The sequence below is a fragment of the Peromyscus eremicus genome, chromosome X (assembly GCF_949786415.1).
Source record: "Peromyscus eremicus chromosome X, PerEre_H2_v1, whole genome shotgun sequence".
Classification (NCBI taxonomy): Eukaryota; Metazoa; Chordata; class Mammalia; order Rodentia; family Cricetidae; genus Peromyscus; species Peromyscus eremicus.
The window spans coordinates 60,016,811-60,035,771 of record NC_081439.1 but is presented as its reverse complement, the minus strand read 5'-3'; the positions used below and the strand labels follow the sequence as shown (position 1 = coordinate 60,035,771).

General features: G+C 42.3%; 1 pseudogene; it reads left to right on the top strand.

Moving 5' to 3' along the window:
* Positions 1 to 1,013: 1,013 nt before the first annotated feature.
* On the top strand, positions 1,014 to 2,395 carry LOC131900058 (small nuclear ribonucleoprotein E-like; annotated as a pseudogene).
* The last annotated feature ends 16,566 nt before the right edge of the window (positions 2,396 to 18,961 follow it).

Genomic DNA, 18,961 nt, shown 5'->3' with positions numbered 1-18,961 from the left:
ATTAAGTTAATTATCAATCAATGAATTAAGAAAGCAGCTAAGGAGAGGACTGCGACTGTAGCAGAGCGGTAGAGCAGTGGCTTAGTTAGCACAGGCAGTGCTCTGGGTTCCATTCCCACACCACAAACCAAGACAGCCAGAGTGGCATCTAGAATGCAAACATGTAGAGATTGAGAACAAGGGAGTCATTCAATTCAGGAATAACATCAGCAAAGCCTCTCTTTCCACTATGGCTAATGATTTTCTCCAGACAGCATTAGCTCATGCAACAAAACCACATGAAAAAATTGTAGAAGACATTCGACATTACTGTTATTTGTACACAACATGACTTGTAGCATCAGTATTTGTCAATGTTTTTAGAAGTGGTTCATCTTTACCAAAATGAAGAACCCAATTGGGCAATATCATTTCTCTCAAAGCTTCCCTGAAATATAGCACAGTAATGCATGCATAAATAATATAGCAAGGATGCTCACCAAGGTGACTGAGGTGAAATGGGCATGATATTCATGATAACTTCCTAGCAATATTGTGAATGAAAACACAAGTATTAACACATACTATCAACATTAACAGGATAACTGTAAAACCTGGGAAGAGACTGTGTTTTCAGGAACTAAATATTTGAATGCATACCTACCTGTTGGTTTGTAAATATGGGGCAATGAAGGCGTTTTCCAGTTTCTAATTTGTACATTGTACCCAAAGCAACCATTTCCAACTTTCAGCTTCATTACTGAAAATAATTGTAAGCCTATTTCTCATCATCATTTTTAATTAAAAATTTTTCAGTCTCATTTGAAAAAAAAAAAAAAGAACAAGGGAGTCGCTGGGCAGTGGTGGCACGCACCTTTAATCCCGGCACTCAGGAGGCAGAGGCAAGCAAATCTCTGTGAGTTCGAGGCCAGCCTGGGCTACGGAGTGAGTTCCAGGAAAGGCTCCAAAGCTACACAGAGAAACCTTGTCTCAAAAAGAAAAAGAAAAAGGAAGTAAGGGAGTCAGTAAAACAAATGCAGGTAGCAAAGAACAGAACTCAGAATCGGCTTCTTCCAAGAAATGGTATGCTGTACTTTTGCACAAAAGATCATAGCCTTACTTATGACAATAGCTGCCACAGTGCAGCACGTGTAATTAAATGGTGGTACGGGCAGAATGGGATCTACAATGTAAGCCTACTGTCCTACTACTACAATGTAAGGCAATGGAAAATTCAGGTTGTGGGTGGGACTTGGGTTGCTAATCAATTGACTCTGAGATGGAGGTGTGTAGCCTAGCTTGTTTTCATGGGTCCAAATAATCACAAAGCCCTTGAAAATGGAGGCGGAAAAGAATATAAGGATTTATTGAAGCCAACCAGCAACCTTTGTCCTATTTACCACTATTCCTTTTTCCTGTTCATATGTTTGCATGTATGATATATGGACATGATTAAAATTACAGTGCAATACAATTTCCATCCTGCTTTCCCCTTTAAATTATCCTGGGATAATTTAATTCCAGTGTTGTTTAAGATATTTGTAAATCTCATTTTGTTTTGTCATGTTTTAGACAAGGTCTTACAATGTTGGTCAGGTCTTCCTGGAGCTCCCTATGTAGCTCAAGCTAGCCTCAAACATGGCAATCCTGATTAGCCTCTTTGGTGCAGGGTTATAGGCACGGGCCATCACACATGGCTTTGTAGTAACATTTTTTTTTTCTTTTAAGACAAGGTCTCACAATGTAGCGATAGCTGACCAGGAGCTTGCCATGATCCTCCTGCCTCTGCTTCCTGAGTGCCATGATTAAAGGCCTGTGCCAATACACCTGGCTGTTTTATGTGGATTCTTGCAAGGCAAGTATTTTACTGGCTGAGCTATCTACTCAGTCTCATCTTCCTTTTCTTTATTGCTATCAATATGTAGCACCCACATAACAAACCAGGCACAGTGGTACACACTTGTAATCCCAGTACTGGAGAGGTGGATGCAGGTGGATCCCTGGAGCCTGATGGCCTGTCAGCCTAGCCTAATTGGCAAGTCTCAGATCCTTGTTTCAAAAAACAAGGTTAAAAAAAAAACACAAAAAACAACAACGACAACAACAAAAAAAACAAGGTAGCTTCTCCTTGGTATGATCTTTGTGACTTCCACCTTGGAAGGATCAGAAGATGCAGAAGGTGATGGAACAACATCAACCTCATCTTCAGACACTTGCAAAGTAGATCTGACATTCAGCTGTGGCTCTATGAGCAAGTGGATATGTGGATAGAGGGGTAGATTATTGGTTTGGATGGGTCCACGAGCCTTGTACTAGATGGTACAGAAGAGGGTCACTCTAAAACGAAGTCAAGAAAACAACTGGGTCAAATAGTGCTAAAAGGAGATCTACTCTGCTACAAAGAATTTCCAACTAGAAATGATCAAGAATGCCAAAGGTTGAAAGGTAATACAGTGTTCTTTTTTTTTTTTTTCTTTAAGGTTTCTTCTGCCGATAGCACAGTCTAAAACATTTATTCATATGATTTTGGTGGCCCTTATTATTTTTATTATCATGTGACAAAAATGCTATTAGATTTTTGTTACAATTAAAACAAACAAGTGAAAGGTAGACAGACCCACCCAGACAAGCTAGACCATCCTGGGCCATCTCAAAGTCAGTTGATTAGCAACCTAATTTCCATCTGCCTTACTTCTGTTTTGCCAAGTAAAAAACAGGGAATGACACTCAGGGTTAGCCTCTGACCTCCACATGCCCACACACAAGCACGTCCTTGCATACATATGAGTACAACCCCCAATAAATAGGTGATACTTAACTCTAAAACTAAATAACTAAGGAAACAGCATGATAACTAGTCATAATGATGTACCATGACTTAGAGCTATTTTTCTGTTACTTAAAGTTAGTGTGGGTTTTTATGCACAATGCTTCAATGAGATTCTTTATGAATCTCTGCATTCTTAGATGTAGATTCACCGGTTTAAAGACATGATTGATCATTTTTAAACTCTTTTTCTCTTGTAGTACTGGAGATGGAACCCAGGGTCTCTTGCATGCTAAGCAGATGTTCTATCACTAGGTTATATCTGCAGTTCCAAGATTCCATATATACATATGAATATATGTATTCATTCCAGATATGATTATGCTTACTTAGTTCTTCATATCCTCATTGCTTCAAGCATTGTATTAGTCCACCCTCTATCATTGTGGCAAAATACCTGAGATAAACGACTTGTAGGAATGAAGTTTGAGCTGAACATGGCACCACATACCTGCCATTCCAATACTTGGGAGGTGAGACAGGAGGATCAGGTGTTCAAGGCCAGCCAGACCTATACAATCAAACTGTCTTGAAAGAAAAAATCCCAAAAGAGAACACTAAAACTTTTTTAATTTTATGGGCAAGCTTTGCTTCATTTTTTTGCATTTTATTAATTGCCTTTGGGGTTGAAGCATATTTTTAAAATAAATGACCTGTCTCATTTGGTCAATTGTTTATGTGCCTTGTTTATATTATATTGGAAACACAATGTTTTTTATTATAGATGTGTATGAGTCCTATATTCTGGATGTTAAAAATAATTTTTTTTGTGGTAAATGTCTCACCACATCTCTTTTACCTTTTGTTTTATTACTTTTTATATTTAGAAGTGTCAAACTTCTTAACATTTTCTTGGTGGTTTCATCCTTTGATAGCATATTGAGCATGGTCTGTAATAACCAGTGTCCTAGTCACTGGTCTATTGCTGTGAAGAGACACCATAATCAAGGTAACTCTTATAAGAAAACATTTAACTGGGGGCTTGCTTTCAGTTTCAGAGGCTAAATTAGTCCATTATCATCATAGTGGGGAGCCTGGCAGCATGCAGGCAGACACTGGAGCAGGAGCTGAGAGCTACATCCTAATCTGTAGCAGAGAGAGCCACTGGGCCTGGCAGAGGCTTTAGAAACCCCAAAGCCCAGGCCGGGCGGTGGTGGCGCAGGCCGGGCGGTGGTGGCGCACACCTTTAATCCCAGCACTCGGGAGGCAGAGGCAGGCCTGGTCTACAGAGCGAGATCCAGGAAAGGCACAAAACTACACAGAGAAACCCTGTCTCAAAAAACAAACAAACAAAACCAAAAACCAAAAAACAAACAAAAAAAGGAAACCCCAAAGCCCACCCCCAGTGATGCACTTCCAACAGGACCACACCTCCTAATCCTTTTCATTAGTTCCACTCTCTGGTGACTAAACATTCAAATATATGAGTCTATGGGGGCCATTCTCATTCACACTACTATAACTAGAGAGAAACATGGATATGCAGAAAGTGCAAGAAGCACTTTCGTGGAGAAGCACAGGGAAGGGACATTGCTGTTAAGAGGGAGGGCATCTATAGCAACTGTGGGGGGGGCAAAGATAACACACACTTATTTTCACACTCTCAAGTGTGTATATCTTTGGTCCATTGAAGTTTTAAAATATTTATTTATTTGGATATGGGTGTTTTACGTGCATACACGCAAGAGCAGCAAGTTAAATCCAGTCCTTGTCCTATTGCCTTTTGTGTGTGTAGTTAGGGATCACATGACCAGTCTTGGGCATGCTAGGCAAATACTCTACAACTGAGCACTCATCATCTTGTCTATAAGGATGCCACTACTAATGAATGGGAGAAGTTTTTCAACACTTGCTGCAGGGGTGTGTGGATATACACATACAGAAGAATGAAGTTGGAGCGCCACCTCACACTATATTCAAACATCTACCCAAAATGATCAATGACCTAAATGTAAGATATAAAACCAAAAAGCTAGAAGACTTTGCGTTAAGTCACAGTTTCTTATATATGACACCAAATATGAGCCACTAGAGAAGAAAAATAAACTGGACTTCATTAAAATTAAAACTTTTGTGCACTACATGACATTGTTAAGGCCAGCTATTATGGCTCATACCTGTAAACCTAACACTTGAGTGGATGAGACATGAAGATTACCACAAATCTGAGGTTATCCTGGTCTAGCTTGGAAGTTCCAGGAAAGGCTGTGCTGCAATGTGAGGTCCTGTTTCAACCCTCACCTCCCAAACTGACATTACTGAGAAAGTGATGGGGTTGAGGATTTAGCTCAGTGGCAGGGTGCTTGCTGGCCAGTGCAAATTTGATATGGGGTGGGTAGAGAAGGAAAGGGAGGAAGGGAAAGGAAGGAAGGAAGGGAGGAAGGAAGGAAGAAGAGAGACTGAAGAGTGGGAGAAATATTAACAAATCATATAGCTAATACTGGACTTACATGAATAGGAGACAGGTTTACACCTAGTACTCCAGATGCTGAGGATTGTGAGCTCAAGGCCAGTCTAGCCTACATAATGAGGCCTTGTCTCAAAAATCAAGACTATATAAATAAACTCAATAACATAAGACAAAACCACTTAAAATGCACCAGGAGCTGAGTGGGGATGGCACACACCTGCAATCAAAGCACTTCAGAGCCATAGGTAGGTAGGTCACAAATTTGAGGCCAGCATGGCCTACATAGTGAAAACTTGTTTTTGAAAACCATACAAAAATCAGTAACATTTCCTAATAGCAACGTAGAAAAAGACTTCAGAAGACAATTCAACATATAACAGTAATGAAATGTAGTTGAGTGTGATCATATTTAAATCATTGATGAAAAATGAGGAAAATACAAAAAAGTGTGTATATATATGGATTATGCCCATATATATTGGAAGAATTAATACTGCTAAGCTGTCTGTATTACTCAAAGTGATCTACATATGCAACACAACCCCTACCAAAATTCCAATTCTACTTTTTTTGGTTTTTAGAAAGGTCTCACTGTGTAGTTCTGGCTGTCCTGAAAATCACTATGTTTACCAGGCTGGCCTCAAACTCACAGAGATCTATCTGCTTCTTTTATCCTAACCTCCCAAGTGTTAGGATAAAAGTATGAGGTGCCATACTAGGCCCCCAATTCCAGTTTTTTTTTTTACAGAAAGAATAAAAGCAATCCTTAAATGTGCACAGAACCACAAAAGAATTCACATACCAGACAGAGATAGGTTGGTGGTAGGTAGGTAGGTAGGTAGATAGATAGGTAGATAGATGCTAGATAGAGATAGGAAGAGATAGATGTGAGATAGAGACAGACAGACAGATAGATAGATAGATAGATAGATAGATAGATAGATAGATAGACAGATAGATGTATTAGGGATAGAACTCAGTGCCTTGCTTGTCTTAGGCAAGTGCTCCACCACTGAACTACCTCTCCAGATCCTGAACCAAAGTAATTTTGACAAAAAGAACAAAGTTGGAGATATCATACTCCATGATTTCAATATATTATAAGGAAATTGTAATTGAAACAGTATTGTACTGGCATAAAAACAGACATTTCGACCACTGGAACAGGATTTGAAAGGCCAGGAATAAATTCATGGATTGATGGTCAATTTGTTTTCAAAAAAGTTGCCAAGAATACATATTGTAGAAAGGATAATCTCTTCAATAAATGGTGTTGGGGAAACTGGATAGCCACATACAAAAGAATGAAATTTGATCTTTATTTCACACCATCTGCAAAAATCAACTCAAAATGGATTAAGAAATTAAATGTATGACTTGAAACTGTAAAATTACTAGAAGAAAACATACGAGAAATGTTCCACATTGAACTGGGCAAGGATTCTTTGGACATGATCCACAAAGCACAAGATTAAAAAAATGAGAGAAAAAGGAGAGAGAAAGAGAGAGAGAGAGACAGAGACAGAGACAGAGACATAGACAGAGAGAGACAGAGAGAGACAGAGAGAGAACTGTAATCCCAGTATTTGGATCAGGTATGTCATGGTGAAAAGGTTTGTTCCCTCCAAAACTAAAATTCAGTTGGAGTTTAAGATCATCCTCAACTACAAAGCTAGTTCAAGGCCAGCTTGGGCTGCTTGAGACTCTGTCTTTAAAAAAATCGAAGAAGAGAAGAGAAGAAAGTGCGGAGTAGTGAAGGAAGGGGAGAGGTAAAGGAAGGAAGGAAGGAAGGTCAGGAGAAAGGAAGAAAGAACGAATACAACCATATGGAGTAAGAGAAAACATTTGCAAACAATTTTTCTGCTAAAAGGTTAATATCCAAAACATGTAAGGAACTCAAACAACTCAATAGGAATAAAATAAACAATTCAATTAAAAAACGAGCGAAGGGAGCTGGGGAGTAGCCCAGGGACAGAATGCTTGGCTATTACAGCACTTTGGGGTCCATTTCTGGCATTTCCAAACAAAATGAAGCAAAACAAAGGGGAACGGAGTTGAGCAGATGGACAGGTGCTTCTCAGAAGACCACATGCCAATGGCCAGAAGGTATAGGAAAACGCTGAGCTAAGCATCACTAATTGTCAGGGAATGCAAACCCAAACCTGAAAACCACAATGTACCTGGCCACAGTACAATGGCTCTGAAAAGAATAAGTCTCCCTTAGGCCCCTGGACTCGATGTTTCCAGGCAACTATACCAACACAAGTGAGGTTGGCTGGGATGACTTAGCTATCTGTGCAAGCATGAAAACTGAGTATGGCTTTCTAGCACCCACATAAAAAATTGGGTAAGCACATCCAGTAATCTCAACACTGGGGAGACAGAGACAGGAGGATTCCCAGGGACTCATTGGCCAGTCAGCCTAGCCTAATTGGTGAATAGAGGTTTGGTGAGACACACGGTGGACATAAAATGGAGAATGTCTGAGGAAGACATCAAAAGTCAGTCCCTGACCTCCTGATGTATGTGTATACACGGGCACACACCCATACAAACGTACATAAACCAGACTAAGTGCTGGTGAGGATCCAAAGGAAAGGGAATCACTGCACATGGTACACTAGTGGTGGGAATGGACATTAGTATAGCCACTACAGAAAGCAGTATGGTGAACCCTCAAAACAGAGCTGTGTGCCCTAATAAAATTCACTTGAAGATCTCAAGTGCTCAGATTAAAGGCGTGTGACTCCCAAGTACTAGGATTAAAGGTGTGTGTCACCACTGCCTGCCTCTGTTTCTCTCCCAGGCTGAGCCAGTCTCATTTATTTCAGGGTGGCTTTGAACTCATAGAGATCCAGATGGATCTCTGCCTCCCGAGTGCTAGGATTAAAGGTGTGTGCCACCACTGCCTGGCATCTATGTTTAATCTAGTGGCTTGTTCTGTCCTCTGATCTTCAAGCAAATTTTATTAGGGTACACAATATATCACCACACAGAGCCTTTAACCCCAGCACTTGGGAAGCAGAGGCAGGCATAGATCTCTGTGAGGTGAGGCCAGCTTGGTCTACACATTGAGTGCCAGGCCAGCCAGGACTACACAGTAAGACCCTGTCTCAAAACAACAGCAGCAGTTAAAATAGAATTACTGGCTGTGCGTAGCACATCTGTAATCCCAGCATATAGGAAGTAGAGGCAGGAAGAATGTGAGTTTGAGACCAGCCTAGGCTATCTGTCAAGGTCCTTTCACAAACAGACAGACAAAAACCCTGTCCTATGAGCCAGCAGTCTTACTATCAAGAAACCAAAGGAAGTGAAGTTCAGACTCGTACCCCTGAGTACACTGTAACATTAGTCACAGTAGCCAAGACCCAGATTTACCCTCCAAACACTGCAAAGGCTGAACGATAAAGACAGCATGGTAGAAACACATTGGAACACTAGTGTTTGTTTGTTTGTTTGTTGAGACACTGTGTCTACTCACTAAGCATCCCCTTGAAAGTGTGCTTTTCGTGCCTCCATCTCCCAAGTGCTGTGATTCCACGCTTATACCACCTTGCCTGCTTTTATGTGAAGGCAAACGTTTTACTTCTTGACCCACATTCCCAGCCCCAAGAATATTAGTTTGTAAAAAGAAATTCTCTCTCTCTCTCTCTCTCTCTCTCTCTCTCTCTCTCTCTCTCTCTCTCTCTCTTTTGGTAGGGGTATTTGGTTGTTTTTGAGACAGGGTCTCACTGTGTAGCCTGACTGGCCTAGAACTAGCTATGTTCATCAAGCTGGTCTCAAACTCTTACAGATATCTGCCTGCCTCTGCCTCCCAAATGTTGGGATTAAAGGTGTGTGCCCCTACAGCTGGCTTTAAAAAGAAATCTTGATGTTTGTGACAACATGATGAACTTGTAAGTCTTTATGCTAAGTGCAATAAGGCAGACACAGAGACAAATACCACCTGGTTTTGCATCTCAGGAAAAAAAAATCAAGCTTCAAGGTGCAGAGTTAGGATGATGGTCATTGGAGGGGTGGTGGGGGATGGGGAATTGATGTAAGGATGCAAACATTCAAGTAGACTTTTTGAAATTCGTTGTGCAGTACGGTGATAATAATGAACAATAATGTATATTTCAAAACAACGCTCGGGGCTGGAGAGATGGCACAGCAATAAGAGCGCTCACTGTGCTAGCTGAGAACCTGAGTGTGCTTCCCAGCACCCACAGGGTGGCTCACAACCCTCCACGACTCCAGTTCCAGGGGACCATATGCCCCCTTTGATCTCCTTAGGCACCAAGCACACATGTGATGCACATACATGTATGCAGACAAAACACTCATACACATAAAATAAACTAATATATCTAGAAACAATCAAAACAACATTATATGTTCAAGTCTCACTACAAAGTAAGTGTGGTAATATGTTGATTAGCCTTAGTCAATCATTCAGCATGGTACATATATATCAAATTATTAGATTATATCCTATAAATATATGCAATTACAATTTGTCAGTTAAAACTAGTACTAATTCAAAACATCATGAGATGCCAGTTCACACCTAATTAGTATCACTATAAGAATGATGAGAAGCACCGGGCGGTGGTGGCGCACGCCTTTAATCCCAGCACTCGGGAGGCAAAGCCAGGCGGATCTCTGTGAGAAAAAAAAACAAAAAGAATGATGAGAACCAAGTGGCAATTAGGATGTAGAGATGTTAGAGGCCAGCTGGGTGTGCTGGCATAAACCTGTAATCCCAGCGTTTAGGAGGGTGAGGCAGGAGGACTGTGAGTTCAAGGCCAGCCTGGGCTATATATTGAGACCTTGTTTCAAAAATAATCTAAGAGGTGGAAGAAAATAAAAGAAAGAACTGGAAGTCTCATGTATTACTGGTATAAATACAAAATGGAGCAGCCTTTCAAACAAAGCTGTTCTTCTTGGAGTAGACCATTATGAGGTATATGCCCAAGAGGATGAAACCATTCCCACACATTTGTATATGGATATTTATAGCAGCATTATGCGCCATATGCAAAAAGTAGAAACAACCTAAATGCCTAGCAACTGGTAAAATATGGAATATTCTTAGAAAGGAATACTATTCGAGCATAAAAAGGAATGCAGCCGGGTGGTGGTGCCACACACCTTTAATCCTAGCACTCAAGAGGCAGAGGCAGGTGGATCTCTGTGAGTTCGAGGCCAGCCTGGTCTATAGAGCGAGATCCAGGACAGGCACCAAAGCTACACAGAGAAACTCTGTCTTGAAAGACAAACAAACAAAAAAAGATATATGTTACAAAATGGATGTAACTTCAAAACATTGTGCTACAGAGAAGTAGTCAGTGATGAAAGATTGCACATTGTAAAATTCAATTTATATGAAATGTCCAGAGTGAAAAAATCCATAGAGACAGAAAGTAGATTAGGGGTTACCAGGGGCTGGCTTGGAAAAGGGGTAATGAGGAGATATTGCTTAATGGTTTCAGAGTTTTTGCTTGGAGTGATGAAAAGGTTTGGAAGTATTGTGGTGTCAGTTGCACAATACTGAAAGTATAATTAATGCCATTGTGTGTATATGGTTAAAATGGCAGGTTTTGCTATATATATTTTATCACAATAAAATGAAATTTTCATTAAAGAAAAAATAAAACGAAAATTAACACACACACACACACACACACACACACACAATGATTGATAGGAAGCTATCATTGGATGGCTCACATCTTCTGTGAAACGTGAGGGAGGCTCATCCGCAGAGACCGGAGAGTACTTGATGCAGAACAGGCTGGAGCTGAGCTGGAGGCAAACGGAGCTGAACCAATGCTATGTTCACGCCCCGTTCTCATGATAAGAATCACTTGGGGACTTGTTAACCGTACAGAACACTGATTCTCAAAGTACTGTCCCAGGAGTCCTGGGGGTCAGTGAGGCCCTCTCTTTTCCAGTCACATATCTCCGAAACTAGCTGGATTTTCCTCCATATTTCAGCCAAAAGAACATATAGCAACAAATTGAATGCAGGGGCAGATGCGAGCGAACACCTCTTCAATTCTGCCTTTGTAATTTTCAGTTAGGAAAAATGATGGCAGAGAGGGGCTCTGTAAACTTTTGTAATGCTGTGAGTTCTTGTCAAAGTGGGAACTGGTTATTTGCTGCTGAAACCATTGCAGAATTGAGCCTTGACATGGGGAAAGGGAACACAATCGTGGGTCCCTCGGTTTACACAGCTCACACAACACAGTTCTCTCTACAGATTATGTCACACATGGGACATTCCATCAAATGTCCAAGGAGAAAAGATGCTTCTCTCAAATCATCTCTTATTTCTTACTTTTTTTTTTTTAATTAATTTGTTCTTTGACAGTTTCATCCAGACATAATGCGTTTTGGTTCCTCTCACCTCACACCCTTTCTCCTCTCCCTCCCACCCCTGTCAAACCCCCTTCTTTTCCAACGGTCATGCCTTTTTGTTTAGTGGCCCACTGAGTTTTACCTGGGCCATCTAAAGCAATCACCACAATGTTAAAAAATTAATCATTAAAACATCTGTTGTGGTCAGGTGGTGGTGGCACATGCCTTTCATCCCAGTACTTGAGGCAGAGGGAGGTGGATCTCTGTGAGTTCAAGGCCAGCCTGGTCTACAGAGTGAGTTCTAGGACAGCCAGGGCTACACAGAGAAACCGTGTCTTGAAATGTGTGTGTGTGTGTGTGTGTGTGTGTGTGTGTGTGTGTGTGTGTGTGTGTGTATGTATATATGTATGTTGTGAGCCCAAGGAGGTAGCTGGTTCAGCAGGTTAAAGCGATCGCTAAGCAGGCCTAATGACCAGAGTTCCATACCTAGAACTATCGTAAGGAAAACTCCTGATCTTGGTGGTGTACATTTGTAATTCCAGTACTCCTGTGGTGAGATGGAGAGCACAGACAGAATTAGCTGGAAGCTAGCTAGCTGGGAGCACAAGATGCAACAGAAACAAGAGAGATGCTGCCTCAAACAAGATAAAAGGAGAGAATGGACCTGCAAAGTAGCCCTCTGACACTTGTGTGCCTTCCCCAAAATGAATAAAATTATATAACACAGACAGACAGACAGACACACACACACACACACACACCTCCAGATAAAAGAAACACCAAACAGTGGAAAATGTAAAACACTATCACTCTTAATTGAATTGTTGAAAATGTAGTCATTTTATTAAGTATTACTTATGTGAATGTGTAATAGGTTTATCATTGTATACAAATTACGAGCATGTACCACTGCTCCCAGTTTTTCGAGTAATTTTTGAGGGTGTAAGGGCTTGTTTCTGAGGACAAAAACCTGACAACTATTGACGGAGAAAAATCATTTTACTTGCAAATTGTACTTTAGATGGCTTCTTCACCTTTTGGCTAGGAGCAAAGTGTGAAAATTTTGACTTAGGAAGTCTTTCTTAGGGCCCTGGACTCTGTTTTTAGACAACTGGACTGGGTATTTACTGAGGATGCTTGGTACGTGTTGAACCAATGTAAAGGTGTTGGAGTGCTAGGAGTGTTTGTGACTGCCAGATGGAATTCAAACTACAGGGGTCAGGATTGTCGGGCAGAAAATAGCTGGTCCCCTGGAGGTTGTGTGGGTGGTGACAGTGCTTGATGAGCACATTCACCGAACTGTGTCGAGTAGTGCTGACAACCCAAGAAGAGAACCGAAAAGTGGGCACTGTAAACTCCAGTTACCTGGAGCTCACATGAGGCTCCTGAAGTCACCTTCTACTACAGTCATGCAGCTGGCATTCAGGTTGTCCACTGAGAAGCTCTGGCCTGAGTTATGTGGGGGGGAGAAGAGTTCAGGCTCCTCTGGGGTGTGGACATAATAGCCTAAGGGGGGAAGCTGAGGAAACCTAGAAGATGCAGTTTGAGGAGAGATCTGGAAGGCGTGGTGGCCTTTGGACTGACTGGTGGGACAGGGCGATGGAAGGACACAATGCTTTCCTACAGATCAGCTCCACCTCTCCCTTCTCTGAGTCACATTCCAGGCTCCTCTAGGATGCACCGGACCCCTAGTATCTTCCTAGTGGGGGGTGTTGAGCCTAAGCATGAGTGTTTGGGAACTTTTCACAATCCCCTGAATTGATTATTTCTCTCTCGTGCACAACACCAACCTGCAGCCTTGGTCTGAGACAGTCTTGCTGTGTTGGCCAGGCTGATCTTGAACTCCTGGACTAACAGTGATCCTGCTGTCTCAGCTTCCCCAGTAGCTGGGGTGCTGGGGGCACACCATCACAGGCAGCTCCTCTGTGCGTGCTACAGCAGTGCTTTGCATTCCTCCCCTGTAATCCATACAGCTTCACTTGCTTGTGTCTGACTAGCTGAGCAAGCTCTGCATGAAGACAGAAGCTGTCCTTTTCACATTTATGCCTCCAAGGTTATAATATGTGCTCAATAAACACCCAATGAATTAATGAAGGATTGAATTTGTTCAAAGAGTTAAAAGAATCAGATTTACAACAAGGGGCTATAGTCAATTTGAGCTATACAGTGAGAATCTATCTCAAAAAACAAGGGCTGAGAAGGTGACTCAGTGAGAGTACTTACACAATAAACATAAAGGCCTAGGTTTGAACCTCAGCAGTGTGAGCACGAATGTACACACACACACACACACACACACACACACACACACACACACACACACGCATGCACACATGCACTCACTCACATGACAAAAGTAAAACAGAACAAAATATGAGGTTGGTCTGATTCCAGAGCCTGAATAATATCTGCATGTCTTTGGCTCCAAAGCAAATGAGAAAAAACAGAGCTGAGTCCAATAGATGCGGAGGGGAACACACGACCCCTGCTGGGTGGAGGCGTGAACAGAAACTATTGAGGGTCAAAGCAAAGCTCATTTCTCTGAACTGGCCACCAGGGTGTTGACAAAGAGACCTACTAGAAAAGTTCTTCCATGACCAACCATGACCTTCTGAGCCTTCTGTTGAGTAACGGAATTAGATGACAGAAAATGAATGTGCCTTTCAAAAGAGCAGTCCCCCCCCCCCCCCGCCCCTGGTCTGGTCCCCTCTTCCCTGCTCCGCTGGTCCTCCTTGATGGATCCCAGCTTATGACGTGTTGAAGGAAGAATAGCAGCTCCAGCCATTTAGGAGAGGAGGAAGATGATTCTCAAGAACCAACCTTTGGAGGGAGAGGAAGGCTGGGGCTGCCCCCAAAACAACTTGGACTGAGCCCAGGTGGCCCCTGACCCCACTGCAAAGCCTGAGCCTGATGCATTTCTTACTGTGCCCACAGGGATTTGGTAGCGAGCAGTACAGAGATTTGAAGGTGAGAGTGATTCACGTCCTTTTTTACGTTCTTTGACTAAGTTCCTTTGGGAAGGTCCTGCCTTGTGGCTGCATTGAACTACTGTGTCTTGGCCTAGTGGTTCAGTACCTTGGCAGTTTTTGAGCATAAACAACCCTCGTGGCTTGAATGCCTCTAACAAAAGTCCTGTTAAACACTAATCTCTAGTTTGAGATGTTAAGAAGGTAGAGACTCACTAGCTATGTTGCTGCATGCTTGTCATCCCAGCACTCTGGAGGCTGAGGCAGGAGGATTTAGAGTTGGAGGTCATCCTAGGCTACACAGCAAGACTCTTTTTCAAACTAACAAATGAAGGTGGAAAATTCATCTGACTGTGGTATCTGGTGGTGGGGAGGGTGGTGGTGGTGTCATGGAGGTGATTAAGGTTAAGGAGATTTTAAGGGCGAAGCACTAATACCATAGGAAGATGGCTTCTGTCTTGCCCTGTGATGCTCTGTGCCACTTTGGGACTCTGCCTAGAATCCCTGCCAGATGCAGCTGTCTGATCATGAATTCCCTAGCTTTCAGAACCCTGGGCCAAATGAATGCTTGTTCTTCATAAATTAGTCTCTGGTATACAGTTATTGCAATAGAAAATAGAGCAAGAGGAACCAGAGAGACAATTCAGCAATTAAGAGTATTGGCTGCTCTTCCAGAGGACCTGGATTTGAGTCCCAGCTTCCACATGTTGTCTCACAACCATATGTAACTCCAATTCCAGGACATCTGGTACCCTCTTCTGACTGCCTTGGGCACAAGATACATACATACATACCTGTAGGCAAAACACCCATATGAATAAAATTTAAGAAATGATAATTTTAAAATGAAGAGAAACAAGCAGAACAAGACATTCAGGACAGTGGCAATAGGGGACCCCCTTCTTTGTAAGAAGGGAGTCAAGCAATGCTGCCCCCACTTGTACCTTCTTGTCAAATTTGAAGCTCGCTCTCAAAGCACCAGAGACACCTAAGAACCATATTTTTGGGGTAAAGCAAGCAAGAGCAAGCAAGCGTGCAAACACCTAAAGACTTGTTAGCATTTTCACACAGGATGACAATGCCCACCAGTTCTTAGGCCAGATGCTTTCTGGCTACAGAAACTCTTAAGGTACCCATCTCTAGCTCTTGAAGGATGCCTCAAGGACCAAATATATACGACTAGACATATTATTTTGGGGAGTTTGGGCCCAGGAGGTCTTCTTTGAACCATTAAAAATCTCATGAACTCCAAGTTGGGGACCTCTAATCATCACTGCTTTCCTTGGCCAAGACAGCAATTGGGCAGCACTTCTAAGTCTTATGTATTCTTTCTAGGACCAACATTGGTGTCAGGAGACCTCTGGGAGCCTTGCAGAATAAATAGGTGGTAAGTGAATACTACACCCTACAATTTATCTAGTATTTACCATGTGTATGCTAAATGACACAATATTCTTGTCAAGTGGTTGTCTAGTCTCTGCTTGAACACTCACAGTGACAGGGAACCCTTTATCTTTCCCTTGACACACTTGTTTGTCATAGTCCTATTTAGATACACTTAGAACTTGACATAGCACTCTAGATTATTCTGTCCTTTCTAGATTATTAAGTTATTTTGTGCCTAGGCTTTATAGCACATGTATGCATATATACAGAGACATGTATATATGCTATAGGAGGCATCTATGGCTCTGCCCATTTATTCAATTGCTCATTCATTCTTTCAACTAAATTGTGTTTATTCAAGATTTCTCAAGTGCCTGTTTTGCCCCAGGAATGTCCTTAACCATGAGGAAGGGATACAGAGACGACTAAAATGTGGTCTTCTTATGGGGTTTCATCCAAGACCAGGTTGCAGAGCTTACTTTTCTAGAATTCTCTTTAGGTTGGTGCAACATAACCCACTGTTTCAGCACTTTGGGGATATGGTGTCGATCTGCTGCTGATTGATGGAGTGGTACTAGCTCATGTGTCTTACCTTCCCATTTCCAGACTTTCTCTTCTTCGGAAAATGAGAGTAGCAGGGATTACTAGTCTCTATCCACATGCCCCATTGATTTCACCCTGAGGTAATCACCAAGAGCAAGGCCCCTGGCATGGCATTCTTCTAGTCTTGTCTCTTCTACTTCTATCCAGAGGGAAGAAGGACTGACTTGGCATTTGGGGTATTTCTCTGTCTCACCGCTATGGCATTTTTCTTGCACATCCTGCTCTGCAATATGGTACCCGTGGTCTTTCCAAGCTGGAGCTAATGGGCCCATTTGAGTAACAGTAGCCCTGTTTACAGAGAAATGCCACTCTCTTTTTGGTTACAACAGATTTCATGTATCTCAGAAGATGTCACAAGCTGTGGCTGGGTATCAAAAGTTCTAGGTAGCTGAACACTGGTAGATAGCATAGGTAAATTTTAGGTTTTAAAACCAAACTGCAGGGCCAGTGAGATGGCTCAATGGTAAAGGTACTTGCTGTCTAGCCTGACAACATTATTTCAATCCCCAGGTCCCACATGAAAGAATTAGAGAACCAACTCCTGCAAATTGTCCTCCAACTTTCACACATGGCACATGCATGCCTACAGGCAGACAGACACAAGCACATACATGTACAGGCTAGATAAATCAATAGTGTAATAAAAGTGAATTAAAAAATAAAATCAAGGCGCATCCAGGCCTGATGGTGTATGCCTGTAATCTCAGCGCTTGTGAAGGAGAGAAAAGAGGGTCAAATGTCCAAAGTCATCTCAGCCATAAATCAAATTCAAGGCAATCCTGGGCTATATAGAGACCTGTCTCAAAAAACAAAGACAAAACCAAAACAAACCTAACAACCCAAACCAACAAAAATCACAGTTATCAAGGTGGAAAACTGGGTGTGGTGTTACACATCTGTAGTCTTAGCTCTCAAGAGGCTGAAGCAGGAAGATCACTTGATCAGAGGAGCCTGAGGCCAAGCCTGGACAGCACAGCAGAGTCGGGGCTCTCACAAACCAACCAACCAACCAAGCAACCAACCAACCAAGCAACCATCAAGGTCTGATGCTCATTACTGACATGATAACCCAGGTGAAGTGGTGCACACCAGTCAAGTCAGCACTCAGGAGGCTGATGCAGAAGGACTGTGAATTTGAGGCCAGCCCAGGATACGTAGTAAGTTTCTGGGCCAGCCTGGGATACATAAGGATACCCTGTCTCAAAAGCATGTAATTTTTTAAAATGTAGCTGGGTTTTAATCTTGGAGAATTTTACAGATAGTGTCTCCTTTCCATAGTCCAACATAGACAACAGCTCTTTGTTTTCCTTAATCCTGTTGGTTCTTCAAATCAGACATTATCCTTGTTGGAAAACACCCTAGAAGGCCTAGACCACTGAAATGTCCACTTTGGGGAATCCACCAATCAGTATGCTAGTTAATGATCATACATGCCATGAAATAACTTTTTGTTTGTTTGTTTGTTTTTCGAGACAGAGTTTCTCTGTGTAGTTTTGGTGACTGTCCTGGAACTCACTCTGTAGGCCAGGCTGGCCTCGAACTCACAGAGATCTGCCTGGCTCTGCCTCCTGAGTGCTGGGATTAAAGGTGTGTGCCACCACCACCCGGCCTGAAATAACTTTTTTTCAGCACTAGGAATTGAACCATGAATGGGAGGTAAGGATTCTTCCACTGAGCTATAGTCCCAGCCCTCAGTATACTCTCACCACACAGTCGAATTTGGTATGTCAGGTATGTATCCCCATAGGTGTGGCTTCTCTATTGGACACCTAAATTTGGGTGAGCTTTTATAGCTCTTTTGGTTTTGGTTTTTTATGGTGCTGGAGACAGTGTTGGAGATGGAATCGAGGGCCTGGCACATACTAAGAAGCATTTCACCATTGATCTATATCAATAATACTGGTTTGCTTTGCAAGTGAGCTGGTATATAATCAGTCTGACTCACACATTCAATTAATTAGAAAAACAGTCAATGCTTATATGAGGGGCAGGATGAGAAAGAACTATCCTAAATCCTAAACCTTTGCCCACCAGGCCTTCATACTGTTTGTGTGCTCAACAAGACATTTCTCCCTTTGATTCCAATCTCTTCTACCCCTACTTCTGGAAACACCAGTCAAGAGTCCAGGGATTTGAAGACAAGATACCTTAGGACTGATCTGGGAGAGCGCTCTGAGGTATGCCTCCTTCTCTGGACTAACACTCTCCAACCAATTCACTTATGAACCATTTGGTTGCAAAACCAAAGTCTCTTTAGCTTGTTAGTTCTCAAATTGTATCATGCTGTGCTTAGGAGTTCCCTGGAAAGTTTGATACCATGCAAGGTGTCTGGCAATGCCCCAGATTTCTGCTGATTTCTGTCTCTGAGCAGTTGCCAGGTGAAGCTGCTGGGCAAGAGACCATGAGCTCTGAGCACTGCTGCTCTAAGAGGATGTGCTGACAGTTTCC